We start from the raw sequence: 18,873 nt of genomic DNA on the forward strand, positions 1-18,873 counted from the left end.
TTATTCTTGAATCCCTCATGATTTAGGCCTGAAAGCCATTGAACATTTTTTGAGCATGAGAAGACAACAATTCTATGATCATAATCAATTTGTTTTAAAACTCTTCCGTTTCTTGCTGACCCATAATTTTATTCTCATTGACGGCAGACTTTACCACCAGCTCAGGGGCACAGCTATGGGCTGTTCATGTGCGCCATCTTATGCAAATTTGCTCCTGGGCTGGTGGGAGTCTACCATCGTCTTCAGTGATGATTCGTTGCTGTGTAGCGGACCCATTTTGTTATGGGCCCGGTACATAGATGACATTTTCATCATCTGGAATGACAGTTCTGTGTCCTTCAGTAGTTTTGTCCAACAACTGAACTCCAATATTATTGGTCTAAAATTTACACATGAGTCAAGCACAGAGAACCTACTCTTTCTTGATGTGTGTATTTATAAAAACACCTCTGGCGAGCTCTCGACTACCATCTATAGAAAGCCAACTGCAACAAATTCGGTGTTGCATTGGAATAGCAGCCATCCGATACCACTGAAAAGAGGGATCCCGCGGGGACAGTACTTGCGACTCCGCCGCAATTGTTCTGAGAAATCGGAATTTATTAAACAAGCTGATGATCTGAGGGAAAGTTTTTTATCTAGGGGTTACCCAGACCATACACTCAGACCGGCCTTTCAGACAGCCCTCTCCACTGACCGCACCAAATTACTCACCCCTGGTAGCAAGAAAAATGAGGATCAGAAAGTACGCCTCATTACCACGTTTGATGGGGCATCAGGTCATGTGAAAGAGATCCTGAAAAAACACTGGCCTATCCTGTTAATGGACCCCGACATCAGGGAGGTCATCCATGACTATCCACAGGTCACTTTTAGGAAAGGTAGCAGTCTAAGGGATCTTCTAGTCCAAAGCCACTACACCCCTGCCCCACAAAAGGGCACCTGGTTGGACCGTGAACCCAAAGCTTCAGATGTAGCGGCTGTGTTGCGTGCAATACCATCCAGGTGAGGAATGCCAGAGGGGGATAATGTCTCTGTGTAGCAGGTATTGTGTCAACGGTGTCTCCTACCTTGGTACGGCTGGACTCCTGGATCCTGGCTCACTTGCAATAAAATGAGTGTTGTTAGTAGGAGTAACTGAGGAACTTTGGTAGTAAGGAATGAGATCCAGACTGATGATATAATCCAACCCGTTTTTACTTAATGGCAGCTTGAATCCATACAGGTACAACAATAGTCTTGGGTCCCAGCAGGTATTGGCAATATGTGGCAGGAATCAATATGTATTCTGCTTCTATTCATATGCCTAAAGAATCTGGCAGGTATCTATCTTCTGCTCTGTCTGTCTTCTGCTTGATATGGGCCTGACTATCTGGAGGAGGGATTTGGCTTCTCCTGGTCTTTGGATTAACACTCACAGTTCTGCTCGCAGGGTATATTTTGTCCTGGAGGTCTGTAGATCTGGAGGTGCTGCTTGCTTTGTCACCAGCTGAGGTAGAAGACTCAGGCTGGGAAGAGTGATCCTTGGCCTCAGCCGAGGCTGGATCCTAGGTTGGGATCTCTGGATCCTAGGTTGGGAACACTCACACTTAACTTCCTCTCCTCCCCATGAGGTAGGATGTGGGAACATTCCACTCCTCCTCAAAGAGGGGGGAGCTAGACTGGAATGGACTATTCCAGTCTAGATATGCTAAACTGGCTATGGTCTGCTGAACATATTGCTGCCACCTGCTGGTGTACATGAAAATTACAGCAAATACATTATACAGGCCTGGAAAATACATATAATGGAAGAATGCATTGTTAGATCACACTAGATGACAATATACATATACACCTGACATGATGCAGCAGGGAGAAAGAGTTTAGTGACATACTCTGGGATGTTACATACCCCTTTACTTTAAGGTAAGCCGTCCTCGGCGTATGCTTAGGAGGGTGAGAAAGAATCAGCTCTGGGTACCCAATAAATACAGAGTGCTGTGTGAATTACAAATAATGACATACATAGACAAAACATAAAACGGCTTTCCTGCCGTGCAGGTTCCTGCCCGCTAGAGTAAGGTGTCCAACACACAGTTTCCTTCTCTAGGTATAACCAGGTAACCTAAATACTGCACAAACCAAAACCTTTACTGACTGACTTTGTATGTCCTGAGCTCTGTAGACATCAAAGAAAGCATGGGGGTGTCTTTACTCCATAATCCCACCATTATGTAATGGAATGCCCGCAAATGAAAGGGTGGCTTTATCCTGTATTCCCTTCCCTGCACCATAGTCTGAAGAAATTTGGCTTAAAGCACGATCACTATGATGACTGTGGGGTAGCTAGAATATGTCTCTAAGGCTTGAGGCGCCTTACCTTAGGCAAAAGGCTCAGAAGGGGAGGTATTTATCGTCTCCGTAAACTTCTGGCAATGTCACAGGAGGAGGGCAGTACGGTCCCATGGATCTCCTGGAAATGAGACACCTCAGGATGGGAACAATCCTGAACATTAAACAAGCGGGAAGGAGCAGCCCAGGGCTTCTAACGATTCCCGAAGCAGCAGGGGTACCTGTGTAACTACTGGATCTGCCAGGACTTACCACTTGGTCCTACCCTGGGTACCTATGTGTATATATCACCGGGTGTAGGCCATTAGTCTTCAGCGTCCCTATGAAGCTTGTAACTGGTACTTAGTGCAAAAATATTAAATAATATGAAATCACAAAGAGCTCAGGTATCATTTGAGTCTTTTCTTTGGGTGCAAGCTTTTATGTTGCAAACAATTTTATAAAATAGTGCAAATTTATTAAGGCAAGGATAGGCTCAACAATAACTTGAGTCCTTATTCCTGGAAGTGCTTGTAGTAGAATCTGATAAAAGTCCATTGTAATCCACAGGGCTAAAGTTAATTATAATCCAAAAGGTATAAAAGGTCATATAAGAGCAGCAGTCTATCAGGTAACCTGAGAAAGGGGATAAAACACTGAACTTAGACGTGAGGGGGTTAAATGATGGGGGGAGTCCTAACTGAGCACGACCCTCAGGGTGAGGACTAAACAGGGCAACCTGAAACGTAAAAAATATTAAAAACCACACAAAAGGCCAACAGGTCCTCACCCGTCAGGAATCAGTCCATGGAGTGGCTCCCAAATGTCACAGATTTTACTTTCTGTAGTGAGGGACACCTTAGAGGAAGGTGTCCAGCTCCTCATCGCTGCTGGAGCTGCTAAACCTCATGAGAGGACGTTCCTGCCTCTGATGGTAGCTCATTGTAGCTGCCGTTGTGGTATGCCACTGCCCTCTGCTGGTGGCTGCAGGAACTGGCTGTGCTGACAGCCTGGAGAATGCGGCAGTTACTCGCCGTAGCCCGGGATCTCCAGCCGGCACAGAGGGGGACAGAACCTCTGGCTGAAGGGGCTCAGGAAGGGTTGAAGCAGGTCGCTGGGGTTGCTTCCAAGGCAGGACGTATGGGGGCATGACATAAGGATATACCTTAGGGTTAAATGTAAGGACAGAATTGTTTATCTGTCCTACCCTCAGGGTTGGTGGCGCTGCCAGATCCGGGATGAGAGGTGCTGGCTCAGGTTGGGGTTGTTCTTTGAAGCGCAAACGGCCATCCGGTGTTTCTTGGAGGCCCCTCACCTTGCCCGCAGAGCCTGGATCTTCCTGCCAGGTCTCTGGGACGACGGCAGGGGTGAGCGGCTTATCTAGCAGAGTGACTCCAGCCGCGAATGGTCCTTGTAGGGAGCGCATGGGAGTGTATTCGACATGGTCTCCCACATATAAGTTGTGCCGGGCCTGGGGCAGGTAATGTCTCTTGACCGAGCGACGGCCCACAAATATTTCGGTACCGGAGTAGCTATCTTGCAAAAAGCCCACCCCTCGTTCTACAGAGAACCACAAAACAGTCCCTGTTTGCCTGATTAAGGTGGGATCTCCTGGCTGGAGGTCATCGATCACCTGCTTGACCCACTCTTCGACGGCTGATTTATACTCCCTGGTCGTCTGGGCAAACGCGGTGATTTCGTGGGGCACCTCAGGGTTCAGGCTCTTTAACTTGCTGGGAGTGGAGCTGGGCGGCGGAGTGGAAACGCCAGCCGCCTCCGCCGCACCAGTAGGTGACTGTCGCGGTGCAGGCCTAGGCCTGGTGGCAGGTGCTGGGGTCTCAGGACGTGGTGCAGGGGCGGACACGGACCCGTCCGGGGCCTTAGGGAGCGCGGCAGCTCCTACCTGTAGTCGCGGCCGGGCGTCCGGTTCCGGTGCTCCTGGATGCCGTGAAGGGGTGTCATCTTTATCTGTAACGCCGTCTTGTCGATGGAGTGGGTAGCTGCGTCAGCGGCGTCCTCCGCGGGAACAGGCATGACGTCGACATCCATCCACTGGTACGTCGCCTTCCGCGGTGGCACTTGACAGGGCGGAGGGATCCACAGCCTCCGGGAACTCAATCAGGTCCGGGCTCTTTGTATCAGGAACCTGGACTTCAGCGGCGGCTTTTTCAGGAACCTACGGAATACTGGCCAAGGTAGGCGGCACAGATTTCTTGCCCAGGGAGGAATCCACTGCCTCCGGACTGGTAGCGAATATAGAGAGACCACTTCTCTTTGATAACTGGGAGACTTGGATCTCCGACGGGTGCTCCTCGTACACCGGCTCTACACCAATTGACATTTGGTTCCACCGGGGTTGGGGAAACGGCATCTTTACTGCTTCTTCTATCCAGCAGACTGCCAAAGCTAAGGGTGTAGCCCAGAGGGTGGAGTCTTTATCCCCTCGGCTCACAATAGAAAGTTCACTGGGGGCAGTCTCTAGTTTTCCCGCTTCCAGGGGGGCGTATTTGGCATCTTCGCGCTCTTGAGGGGGAGTTACTAATTTTTCCCGCTTCTGGGGGGTGTATTCGATAGTTTCGCGCTCTTGAGGTGGCGTCCTTGTCTCTTCCCATCTCTTGGGTGCGGTTACAACAACTTCTTGAAGAGGTGTGTATTCGCTATCTTCGCCATCTTGAAAGTCATAGAGATGCTGCGCCATGAGGGAAACATGGCCGATTAACCCTTGTAGTGCTGACTCGCACAATGCAGCGTTCTCTGGTCCAGCAATAAAAGTAATAAAGTCCATTTTCAACGTTTTGGCACAATCTTCAGCTCTTGCAATACCGTAAAGCATGCGATTAGGTCCGTTTTAGCTCAGAATTGGATCCGGTTCTGTTGGACAGGGATAGGCACACAATTCGATCCGATCCTGTTCGTGACGCCACTTGAGCAGGACACGGGTACGGTGGCCAATGATGCAGTGGGTCAGGATATGTGCATATAAGTCTATGAGTAGTTTGTGACGCCAATTGCAGCTTGCGCAGGTACTGTAACAGGGCCCTTTAAGATGTAATAACTCACGTACCAGGTGAGGAATGCCAGAGGGGGATAATGTCTCTGTGTAGCAGGTATTGTGTCAACGGTGTCTCCTACCTTGGTACGGCTGGACTCCTGGATCCTGGCTCACTTGCGATAAAATGAGTGTTGTTAGTAGGAGTAACTGAGGAACTTTGGTAGTAAGGAATGAGATCCAGACTAATGATATAATCCAACTCGTCTTTACTTAATGGCAGCTTGAATCCATACGGGTACAGCAATAGTCTTGGGTCCCAGCAGGTATTGGCAATATGTGGCAGGAATCAATATGTATTCTGCTTCTAACATATGCCACTTAACATATGCCTAAAGAATCTGGCAGGTATCTATCTTCTGCTCTGTCTGTCTTCTGCTTGATATGGGCCTGACTATCTGGAGGAGGAATTTGGCTTCTCCTGGTCTTTGGATTAACACTCACAGTTCTGCTCGCAGGGTATATTTTGTCCTGGAGGTCTGTAGATCTGGAGGTGCTGCTTGCTTTGTCACCAGCTGAGGTAGAAGACTCAGGCTGGGAAGAGTGATCCTTGGCCTCAGCCGAGGCTGGATCCTAGGTTGGGATCCCTGTTTCTGGGAGCTCCTACCAACACAGCCTTCCCCTTCCAGGGAGACCTGGAACACTAACACTTAACTTCCTCTCCTCCCCACGAGGTAGGATGTGGGAACATTCCACTCCTCCCCAAAGAGGGGGGAGCTAGACTGTAATCGACTATTCCAGTCTAGATATGCTAAACTGGCTATGGTCTGCTGAACATATTGCTGCCACCTGCTGGTGTACATGGAAATTACAGCAAATACATTATACAGGCCTGGAAAATACATATAATGGAAGAATGCATTGTTAGATCACACTAGATGACAATATACATATACACCTGACATGATCCAGCAGGGAGAAAGAGTTTAGCGACATACTCTGGGATGTTACATTACAATATATTACATAATAAACAATTTACAGATACCCCTGCTCTGGGGTACTGGACCAGCAAAATGTATGCTGCGGTGCTGGGATTGCCTGAAAAATGCCAATAAAACACTTATGAACTGTAGAAGCTTCAAGTTTTTAAAAATAAAAAGATGATTCGCTGCTGGAAAAAGATGTTTCTGCAGGCACTGGAGGAGTTTGGCTGATGTAATGTGAAGCTTTCCACTTCCAGCCCCTGCAGCCCCTGCCTCATAAAACCCTGAGTTTTCTACCTAGTGATTCAATCAGCCTAACTAAATCTGTCCTATACTTTCCCTACAACACTCTGGCTTGTGTCTGTAATAGTTTTTTTGCCAGACACATTCAACACATGTGCTCTTACATCGCAAACTAATTTCAGAATGGTGTCTGTCAGTCTACACCCATCCTCACCCAAGAGATCATGAGATTCCCTCCCACATATATTGATCTAGATTTATTAAGTGTCTGATCCTCAAATTTGCCATAAATGTGTCTGATCCTCAAAAAGTGGCCACAATTGGTGCATTTTGATGCAACTACAGTGCTGTGTGAAAGTTTTAAGCAGTTGTGGAAGAAATGCTGCAATGTAAGAATCTTTTCAAAAATGGAAGTGTTAATATACGTAGTTTAAATTCAAACTTATTCTGCAGCAGGACAACGACCTTAAACATACAGCTAATGTCATCAAGAACTATCGTCAGCGTAAAGGTGTCCTGGAAGTGATGATATGGCCCTCACAGAGCTCTGATCTCAATATCATCAAGCCTTTATAGGATTACCCGATGAGACAGAAGGATGTGAGCAAGACTACATCCACACAAGATCTGTGGTTTGTGTTCTCCAAGCTGGTGTTTCTTCAAAAACTGTGTGCAAGTGTGCCCAGAGGAATTGAAGCCATATTGATCCGATTTAGAGTTCTCTTTTGTTTATTCACTTTGCATTTTGTTAATTGATAAACTATTAACACTTCTATTTTACAAGCATTCTTATTTGCACCATTTTTTCCACATCTGCCTAAAACTTTTGCTCAGTACTGTAGGTGTTCTCCAATTCTTTTGGACTCGCTTGAAAAGGGGTGGCAGTTAGCTAAAAGGGGCAAAACCCATGTGCTGTTCGCGGATCCATGATGTTCAGACCGCAAAAGAACGCTATGGCCACGTGCATGAGCCCTTACACAGAGGCTTTACTAGTTCCTTGGATTTGATCTTTATTAATATTTTGAAAGGACAGTCACTATACAACAAAGATGACAATATCTGTAATTTTCACCACTACTGTTATATTATATACAGTACAGCTAAGACTACTTTCACACTAGAATTTTTACCTGATCTGGCAGGGCTCAGCAAAAACGCTTTCATTACTGATAATACAACCATCTGCATCCGTTATGTACGGATCCAGTTGTATTATCTTTATAATAGCAATGATGGATCCAGTATTAACGCCATTGAAAGTCAGTGGGGATGGATCCATTTTCTATTGTGTCTGAGAAAACAGATCCGTCCCCATTTACTCGCATAGTGTGTCATGCCGGATCCGTTTTGCTCCGCATCCGATGACGGAAAGAAAACCGCAGCTTGTTGCGGTTTGCTCTCCAGTATAGGAATACAACCAAACAGAACGGATGTATTTTGGAGCACTCCGTTCTGTTCAGTTACGTTTTGTCCCCATTGACAATGAATGGAGACAAAACAAAAGCATTTTTCTCCGGTATTAAGATCCTCTGCTGGATCAAAATACCGGAAAACTTAAACGCAGATGTGAAAGTAGCCTCAATTATATCGTGAAAAATAGGAAAGTAGAGCAAAAACCTAACCGAAAAACCCTAGAATGTGTATTCTATAACTTATAATTATTGTCCAGCAGTGTGAATAAGAACAAGCACATGATATTTGGTGGAGTGAATAGCAGTACAGTGTAGTACAGTCCGCCCTGCAGCCCGCAGCACTGTGTCCTGAGGAGGCTGATAGGGAATGGTTCCTGTGAATTGTGACCTTAGGTCTCAAGCACACAAACGCGTGCACCCCGGTTTGTGGACCACAAATAGCATTCCGCAATGCATGGGCACCGGCCGTGTGCTCACCGTTTGCCGATGTAGACCCACTGACTTTTTAATGGGCCTGCGATCTGCATGATTCAGTCGGCACCGCAAAAAAAATTGAATATGTTCTATTTTTTTGCGGTGCTGAAGTATGGACCGAAATCCCACAGGAGCGCTCTGTAGTGCTTCCGTAAGCTTCTGCTCCGTGCCTCCGCTCCTAACCGCTGTGTATCTCATAGATTACTGACCCATTCAAGTGCCGCCATACGGGCCACACACGTTCGTGTGCATGAGCCCCTAAGGCTAGTTTCACACTAGCGGTAAAAGAGATCCGGCAGGTTGTTCCTGTAAGGAATAGCCTGCCAGAGCTCTCTGGATGCTGCATGGTCGGATGCTACCTGAAACGCCCGCCGACCACAACATGCACGACCACTGCTGATGGATTGCTGGGTGGTTGCAAAACACCTGGATAGAAGCAGCGTATAATGTGATGGAAAACTGAATCCAGCCAGCAAAGGAGGCAATATGGATAATAATAATACATTAGTAAGTGCCTTGTATTAACTTTCTCTACATGATAAATGCCATTTGCTGAAAATGTAATGTAAAAAGATCCACATTGTGCACACAGTGTTTCAGTAGCTGATTTGAAAAACGCTTGGAAGCACATTTGATGTTACCGCGAGCCGGCCCCATCTAATAACACTAGTGTCAAACTAGGTTTCGATTCTTGGTTGTGTTTCTCCTTTCCTTCTCCAGCAGTAGGATGTAAAAAGCTAGTGAGCGATCCTGCTGAAGCTGCTATATCTCTAACCCCCCCCACTTAGTCAAGAATGTGAACTAAATGAGTTGCTGCTCTGTGAAGATCAGTCCAGCTGTAGCACGCCGGGCGGAGAGAGGCTGGCTGCTGAGGGGAATACAGGTACAATACGTAGAACTGTCACCATATGTGTCTGTATAGAGGAGATAGCCGTATCTGTGCAGTTCTCATTTCAGATAACGGTACCGCTAGCAGTGTATTGTGCTGTGTGATGACTTAGATACTGTGTTAGGGTAACTGGCTCTAATACCATTTCTTATACTGGCATGATAATGGGTTTTGGTACAAATGTCTGGAATAGACAAGAGTTTAGTTTCATGTCAGTTATTTGGGAATGGTTATTGGTCTAATATGGGAGTTCGGGGTCCTAAACCAACAAAGAATGGTGCAGATTTTTAATACTGGGACTCCCTGAGGGTGGATTCACACATAGTTTTGTGGCATTTTTCGGCACTTTTGCTTTTATTGGTGCATTTTTTTGTTGGAAAAAAACGCCAGCTCCGGGACCAGTAATGCAGGACACACATGCATCAAAACTGCAGCAATAGCATTTTCTCCACGAACGTATTTTGCGTTACGCATATGGGCTGTTTTCTGTGTTCTGGTCTGTATACGGAATCATTCATTTCAATGGGTCCGCAATAGATGCGGACAGCACTCTGTGTGCTGTCCGCATCCGTTGCTCCGTTCCGTGGCCCCGCAAAGATTATGAGTCCTGCCCTATTCTTATCCGTTTTGTGGACAAGAATAGGCATTTCTATAATGGGCCTCCTGTTCCATTCCGCAAATTGCGGAAGGCACACGGGCGCCATCTGTGTTTCGTGGATACGCAATTTGTAGTGCTTCGTGTGAACGAGCCCTAAATCTGTGTGTGAAGGAAGCCTAACAAGACAGAATTTTCTGTCACACATCTACTTTTCATTGAGCCTGAACCAAAAGAACTACTAACAAGAATTCATTGACCAGGTCTACACAGAACCTCTCTGATGTTTGTTTCATCCTTAATTTTCTTGCCAAATGTTCTTATAGACTATAGCCTCATTCATACATCTGTGTCTATGCTTAAATGTGTGAAAAAGTGGTGAGTGATGCCTCCGTGAAGGATCCGCGCGTGGTCCGTGTGCCTGTTTTTTGCTGTCCCTGTGTCATCCGTGTTTCACTGATCCTGCATAGCTGAAAAATAATTTTCAAAGCATCTTTTCCTAATGATCCATGAAACACGGATGAAACACGGATGGCATCCGTGTTGCATCCATGGTATTTACGGACCCATAGACTATAATGGGAGTAATGGATCCGTCAACACGGACACGGCCGTTGGGTGTTTTGCAGTCTCTTTAAATTGCGGATCCGCGAAACACGGATACAGGCTGTGTTTATTCTGCATTTTGCAGAATGGAATGGCCATCCACTAATAGAACAGTCCTATCCTTGTCTGTAATGCGGACAATAATAGGACATGTTTTATTTTTTTGCAAAACAGCCATGTGGACATATGGACATGGAATGCACATGGAGTCATTTTGTTTTTTTTTTGCGTCCCCATTGAAATGAATGGTTCCACATACAGGCAAAAAAAATAAAAATCTGACAAAAAATACGTTTGTGTGCACCGATTTGATACATATGCAAACCTGCAGTCCTGTCCCTGACTCATCTCAAGTACAGGACACTTCTCAGGTTAATTTGCATATGTATCAAATTTTTACACAATAAAAGCACACAGAGCTATGAGGACTGGGTATTGCGGATGTGCTAGCAGCCATCTAGCAGACCATGTCCTCAGCTCTATACACAAAATCCAGGTGACAGGTTCCCTTTAAGGTGATTTCACTCTTCAATGGAAGGGAGAGATCTTCGGTAAAACTGCATCAAATTTGCGTTTTGAAATCTGCAATCCCCGGCCATCCTTCAGAGCGCTCCTCCTCTCCTGCACACTGTACCGTTCAGGAGGAGGAGCTTACCGGCGCACTTCCGCCTGTCCCACAGCGCAGTGAGACAGGGCTTCCTCCACATGTAGCGCTCCTCCTCCTGCACACTCCGGCAGCTCTGCTGAATACAGCGGCGGGGCACAGGAGATGATGATAGTTCTCAGCAGCGCAGGAGGAGTCTCTCCATCCCCCCTGTGCTGCTGCCGCCGCCTCCGCCAATAAGAATAGACGGGAGGAGGAGGGGAGGGGCTGTGGCCACTGCGCCACCAATGAAGAAAACTGACCTGTAATACAAATACAGGAGGCGGGTGCTGGAATCAAATAGCCGGCACCCGACCTCTGTGACAGGGAGCTGCGATCAGCGGCAGTTGAGTTAACCCTTCAGGTGCGGTACCTGAGGGGTTAATTTTAGCTGATCGCAGCCCCCTGTCACAAAGGTCGGGTGCCGGCTATTTGATTCCGGCACCCGCCTCCTGTATTTGTATAAGAAACGTTGGTGGCACAGTGCGCCCCCCCTTCCCCAGTATAATGAACATTGGTGGCACAGTCGGAAGTGCCAATGAGGGTTAAAAATAATAACTGCGCCACCAATGTTTATTATATTGGGGGGGGGCACACTGCGCCACCAATGTTTATTATATTGAGGGGGGCGCACTGCGCCACCAATGTTTATTATACTGGGGTGATGGGGGGGGCGCACTGCGCCACCAATGTTTATTATTTTGAGGGGGGGCGCACTGCGCCACCAATGTTTATTATACTGGGGTGATGGGGGGGCGCACTGCGCCACCAATGTTTATTATATTGGGGGGGCACACTGCGCCATCAATGTTTATTATATTGAGGGGGGGCGCACTGCGCCACCAATGTTTATTATACTGGGGTAATGGGGGGGCACACTGCGCCACCAATGTTTATTATATTGAGGGGGGGCGCACTGCGCCACCAATGTTTATTATACTGGGGTGATGGGGGGGCACACTGCGCCACCAATGTTTATTATTTTGAGGGGGGGCGCACTGCGCCACCAATGTTTATTATTTTGAGGGGGGGCGCACTGCGCCACCAATGTTTATTATTTTGAGGGGGGGCGCACTGCGCCACCAATGTTTATTATATTGGGGGGGCGCACTGCGCCACCAATGTTTATTATACTGGGGTGATGGGGGGGGGCGCACTGCGCCACCAATGTTTATTATACTGGGGTGTTGGAGGGGCGCACTGCGCCACCAATGTTTATTATACTGGGGTGTTGGAGGGGCGCACTGCGCCACCAATGTTTATTATATTGACCACCTACTAAGCATTCTGTATTCAGAATGCTATTATTTTCCCTTATAACCATGTTATAAGGGAAAATAATACAGTGAATAGACTTTCATCCTAGGAACCATGCGTGAAAATCGCACCGCATCCGCACTTGCTTGCGATTTTCACACAGCCCCAATAACTTCTATGGGGCCTGCGTTGCGTGAAAAACGCACAACAGAGCATGCTCCGATTTTCACGCAACGCACAAGTGATGTGTGAAAATCACCGCTCATGTGCACAGCCCCATAGAAGTGAATAGGTCCGGATTTAGTGCGGGTGCATTCCGGTATTTTGAATGCCGGATCTGGCACTAACACATTCCTATGGGGAAAAATGCTGGATCCGGCATTCAGGCAAATCTTCATTTTTTTTCCGCCGGAGATAAAACCGTAGCATGCTGTGGTTTTATCTTTTGCCTGATCAGTCAAAATTACTGAACTGAAGACGTCCTGATGCATCCTGAACGGATTACTCTCCATTCAGAATGCATGGGGATATGCCTGATCAGTTATTTTCTGGTATAGAGCCCCTGTGACGGAACTCAGTGACGGAAAAGAAAAACGCTAGTGTGAAAGTACCCTAAAATATTAAGTTTAAATCCCTCCCTTTCCCAATTTTACATATAAAATATATAAACAATAAATAAATAAACATATTACATAGCGCTGTCCAAACTATTAAATTATTCAAAAATATCTCCTATGCGGTGAGCATTTGCCATTTTTTAGTTACCTTGTCACCCCAAAAAATAGCATAGGACTGTTCTATTATGGGCCGAATGTTTCATAAAATGCGAAATGCACGCAGCTTTTTTTGGTGTTTTTTTTTTTTTGCGCGGTATTGAGTATCGTAATACTTTTTTATGGTGACGAAAGCGAATCAAAATTTTGGTTTCAAAACAACCCTACGCCGATCTGATCACGATACCAAAATTTTGATTCAGTTTCGATTTGGCGACTAAAAATTTGATTTGGCTCCTAAATTTTTCAGTTCAGGAGCCAATGGCTACTAGGTATTTTTTTTAGGCTGGAGCACTGCAGGTCCCTCCTCCCCTGCAGCAGCGGCAGCATGTAAGGGAGCTTTAAGCTGCTGGAGAGGGGAGGGACATCACCACTGCCACCAATGAAATAAATGTCACATTTGGGGAGGAAGGGGGGCGTGGAGAGGGCTACAGAGAGGCGGGAACACGTCACTGACTGCAGGAAAGGACTCCAGTCAGTGTCGTGTTCCCATCTCTCCTGGGCCATCTTCTTTAGGTAACCTGATTAAATAAAGTGATTAAGCCCCATCAAACCATGATAGTTTTGTTCCGCATCCAATTCCCATTATTGGGGCATTGGATGCGGACCCCTTACTTTCAATGGAGCGGAAAAAGATGCAGACAGCACACAGTGTGCTGTCTGCATCTCTTGTGGCCCCATTGTAATTAAGGGGCCGCATCCAATCCCCCAATAATGGGAATTGGATGCGGAACAAAACTATCATATGTCTGTTCTGTGTTCTTGGGTTGCCACCCGGCCAGTAGTTCACCAGCAAGGCTGGTACTTTAGTTCCCTTGCCGGTGCCAGAATTTTCCTGTAAGGACTGTTAGGCTCCTTTCACACTCGCAGCAGGACGGATCCGACAGGCTGTTCACCCTGTCAGATCCGTCCTGCCGCTATTTTGCCGGACTGCCACTCCCCATTGACTATAGCGGGAGTGGAGCTACGGCGCAGCATGGCAGTGCACGGCGTGAGGCCGCCAGACGAAAAAGTCGGACATGTAGTACTTTTAAAGAAAAATCAAGTTTTAGGGCGAGCACTCAACACTAGCACCAATAGAATAGGGATAAAATATTTATTAAATCACAATTTGGAACACGTGTACATTTCAATAAAATAAAGGGATAAAATACATACAAAATACCACATATAGGGATAAGAGTCGTGACAGTGACTAGTCAAGAAACTTGGATACTGTGTGGAATCTAACACTTGTGGTGGAACAGCTAATAAGTATTCAGCCAGCACAATAGAATGTAGCCAAGGGCATATATCCCATGTGCAGATGATTTGATCAATCAATAGTGCTGGCTTGTATCCGCGGCTCCAGTGTTGATAACGTAGCAGCAACTAAACGCAACAATTGTTCCTATGGTGTGAACACAGGCTACAATGTCCTTCAATAGCGATAGTAGATAATAATAGCTGATATATGCGGCTCCAGTGGTGATGACGTAATGGAGCGGCTAAGTTCAACAATTGCCGCTAGTGATTAAACACAAGTTTCACTGTCCTTTAACAGTAGTACGGTCTAGTAGCCGTACACATTCAATAGTATGCCTGATCGCATACAAACTGCAACTGTAATGTTCCTACCTTCCTCTTTGATCAATAGCGAGGGCGTCTCTGTGGACGTGTGCGGTGGGTAAGCTGCAGGTGGATCGTTCCGGCGTCTGGATGGTGACTGCTGTAATTCGCTGTCTCCAGATATCGCGGGATTACGGAAGCAGTAGGTGTCCTGGATAGCCCAAAGCGCTGTTCGGCAAATAATATGTTTGGCGTCCTAGAAATCCATATTCCTCCGATTTAAATTGATGTTTGCATGGCCATGCATAAGGTGCGGAGGTGCTTCTGTTACAGGTGTGCGGCCCAGACGCGTTTCGGGAACTCCTTCCCTTCGTCAGTGGTACTGCAACACCTGTCATACTCCGCCTTTTATATCTTCAACTTGCCTGAAATCCTGAATAACTTGATTGACTTTCAGCTGAAATAAATCTCCTGCGTTTCTTCATGCGTTTTCAGTGCGGTTTTTTTGTAAACTTGTATGCGTTTTTTCATACTATACATTGTTCATGACATTCTACATGTCCTACAGAGATCCAATTTGTAGTTTCATATTGCTCAAGAGTAATATACTCATTATACTGCATAAATGGCACAAAATGATATTATCTTACTTCATAATTAAACGCACTGGATATAATCTTACTTATGCACTATCCTATATGATGCACAACGCAAATAAATAAAAAACTATAATCATACAAAATATATATACATATACACTATGTGTACACATATATACGTATATGCATATCACACACGTTTAAAATCCGATAAAACTACCAAAATACAAAGCAATGTGTAATCCATATTTTAAATATTGTAAGTGGTGCAACATCTTGATAGATAAATTACTAAAACGACTTATAAAAATATGTAAAATATATAAAAAAATATATATAAAAAAGGTTGAGAGAGAGATCCAAGGGCTGTTTTATAAAAAGGCGCTCATTCAGGTAGATTTCAGATGTGCAGATATTGATGGTTGGACTGTACCTCATTATCTAGATGTGTATGAGACTGGGGGCCCACACCCGAGTCCGCGACACAGTGTCGATAAACGACCAAACTGAGTCGCAAGAGTCAGAACGGGGGCACCCAGTCTACAAGAATCCAAAGATCTCCAAGTCAGCATTCAAACCAACTGGCAACAGAGATCCAAACTGGTATATATGTTTGGATTCTATCCTGGACATTTGTTTGATGTAATCTCCCCCACGCCAGTGTTTGACCACCTTCTCCAGTGCCGTGAATACCAAGCCGGAGGGATCTTTGTTATGTATATCTTTATAGTGCTTTGATAGACAATGCTTATCATAGCCTTTCCTTATGTTAGCTATATGCTCAGCCAGTCTGGTTTTCAAGGGGCGTTTTGTTCTCCCTATATATTGTCTCCTACAGGGGCACTGGATAAGGTAGACAACTCCTGGCGTGTTGCAAGTTAGGCAGTCCTTAATCTCCCACATAAATTTATTTTGTGATGAGGAGATATTGGTGGTTTTTCTAGGTGTGGGGTTGACCTTACACGCCATACACTTCCCACACTTAAAAAAGCCTTTTAAATTCATCCAGGAGCCCAGAATTGTATTCTCCTTTTTCGTTATTTTGGATGTTTTAATTGATGGGGCTATTTTTAGGCCTAAATTGGGTGCCTTAGTGAATATTAATGCCGGGGTAGTTGATAATAGATGTCCTATCTTTTTATCACTAAGCAGATGATGCCAGTGGGTTTTAATGATTTTCTGTAATCGTTTGTGACTATTGTTAAATGGGAGAATAATTTTATTATTGATAGCTTCACTATCTTGTGATTCATCAGTTCTATCCGTCTTATTCATGAAAAAGGTGCCTCTATCCAATTTTCTAGTTTTTTCTAGAGCTGAATTGATCACCCTTTCGGGATATTGTCTCTCCATGAATTGATCTTTCATCTTAATCGCTTCTACCTCAAAATCATCGTCCTGTGTACAGTTTCTTTTTATTCTGCGAAACTGGCCATATGGCACATTCAGCAGCCAGGTTGGTAGATGACAGCTCGAAAATTGTATAAAGCTATTTTTTGCGGTAGGCTTCGAGAATGTATTGCATATATATCTTTGTTCTACTGGTTTTATTTTTAGATCCAAAAATTCTGTCTCCTCTGCAATACTTACAGTAAATCTCAAATTCAATTGATTTTGATTAATTTCTTGCAGGAAAGAATCTAATTCCTCTCTACTTTTATTCCAAATAAAAATGACATCATCTATAAATCTCCGCCATAGGACCAGATCCACCCCCAGCCTGGGCTTGATGGTGTTAAATTCCCATTCTGCCAAAAAAAGGTTGGCATAGCTGGGGGCGAATCTGGTTCCCATGGCGGTCCCACACTTCTGTAAATAGAAGTTGCCTTCAAAATAAAAATAATTGTGGGTCAAAATATAATTTATACCCTCTAAGATGAAATCAATACATGCTTCATTCATTGATCCATCTCTCCTAAGTTGTTCCCCTACTGCTAATATACCTTGTTGATGGTCAATCACTGTGTACAGTGACTGAACATCAAGAGTTCCCATGATCCACCCTGGCTCAGTGCGCATTTCTTCCAGTATCTTAATAATGTGGGTTGTGTCCTTGATATAGGAAGATGTTTTCTTAACAACCGGTTGTATCTGTACGTCTATGAATTTAGACAGATTAGATGATATTGAGCCAATTCCCGAGACTATCGGTCGGCCTGGTGGTTTTTCCAGGCTTTTATGCACTTTGGGGAGACAGTAGAAGACTGGTAGTCTCCTCTGTGTCCCCAGAATGAAGTCATATTCTTGTTTCGAAATTATTGTAAGTTCCAGACCTTTTGTACACAATAGTTTCAGGTCTTGCTCAAAACCCTCCAATGGATCATTTTTTAATGGGGAATATGTCTCAATATCTGTTAGTTGGCGTAGACATTCTTCGTTGTAGTCTACTGTATTAAGAACAACCACTGCCCCCCCTTTATCAGCGGGCCGTATTGTAATGGCCTCAGTTTCTTGTAACTGTCTAATAGCATAGTATTCTTGTTTCGTCAGATTATTCTGGCATATCGATCCTACTTTCAATTTACGTATGTCCTCTTCCACATTTTTCTGGAAGGTAGCCATTTCTGCGCTAATTTCATTCCTGGGAAAAAATGTGGATTTATTTTTCAATATGGGTTTACTCGGGTCTACGGGTATATTTCTAATTATTGTATTTTTTAGAAAGTGCTTTTTTAAACATATATTTCTAATGTATTTTTGGATCCCTATGTAAGCGGAAAATTTATCCAATTTTTCTGTTGGCGCAAATTTCAGACCTTTTTCTAATAGCTTAATTTGTGGTTTGGTGAGAATCATTGAGCTTAAATTAATTATTGTAGTGTTAGTGTTAGTTAGTGTCTCCTGTGGTATCTTGTTCTTTCTAGAACTTCTTCTGGGTTTTTTCGTGCCTCTGTGTGATCTTGATAGTGGTTTTTCCGTGAGTCCCTCTGATTCCTGGAGGGATATATATTGTGATCTCTGCCTTGGGGATTGTGGTGTTGGTGATTTTCTAAACTCTGTGTTGGATAATGGTTTTTGTGTCTTAAGTTGTATCTGTGTGTTGGAGATTCCTGATTGTGTGTTGGGGGAGTGTGTTCTCTGTGTCTTATTCGTGTCTTGTGATGTGCTGGGGTGTGGTCTAAAAAATGTTGGTTGGATAATTGATCATATCGGTTGTTAACCGTTACCGCATAACTATTTTGTAGATTTTCTTCTTCTCTTTCATTATTAATAATTAAGGGATTATCGTCAGATACAATTAGATGATCCCTACTGTTTTCTGTCTGATGATTCCTATGGAGGTTCAGATGTTTCCTCCCTTTTCTGTTTATTATTTCACTTTCTATCCTGTCCAAACCCCTACATAGTCTTTCCTGCCAGTTCTCAAATTCTGCATTTCTAGGCAGCTTCTCAATCTGTTCTTTAAGACTGGTAATTTTAACATTGACGTCGCCCAATATCTCCATCCTCCTTTTAATAATTAATTTAATCAGCGACACTGAGTTTGAAGCCAATAGGGCATTCCATTCCTCCTCAAATTTTTCGCTGATTAAACCAGGGATTTGA

The 18,873-nt window shown here is 44.8% G+C and overlaps 2 protein-coding genes across 2 annotated transcripts in view; both read left to right on the forward strand.

The window, feature by feature from the left end:
- LOC120995068 (C4b-binding protein alpha chain-like) overlaps window positions 1–18,873 on the forward strand; it is a 694,048-nt gene that overhangs the window by 322,828 nt on the left and 352,347 nt on the right. The gene's annotated exons all lie outside the window — the stretch shown is intronic.
- LOC120995069 (C4b-binding protein alpha chain-like) overlaps window positions 9,207–18,873 on the forward strand; it is a 362,014-nt gene continuing 352,347 nt past the window's right edge. The window contains exon 1 of the mRNA XM_040424050.1: window positions 9,207–9,300. The gene's annotated coding sequence lies outside the window, so the exon portion shown is untranslated. The remainder of the gene's footprint in view (window positions 9,301–18,873) is intronic.

This window comes from Bufo bufo, chromosome 3 (genome assembly GCF_905171765.1).
Source record: "Bufo bufo chromosome 3, aBufBuf1.1, whole genome shotgun sequence".
Classification (NCBI taxonomy): Eukaryota; Metazoa; Chordata; class Amphibia; order Anura; family Bufonidae; genus Bufo; species Bufo bufo.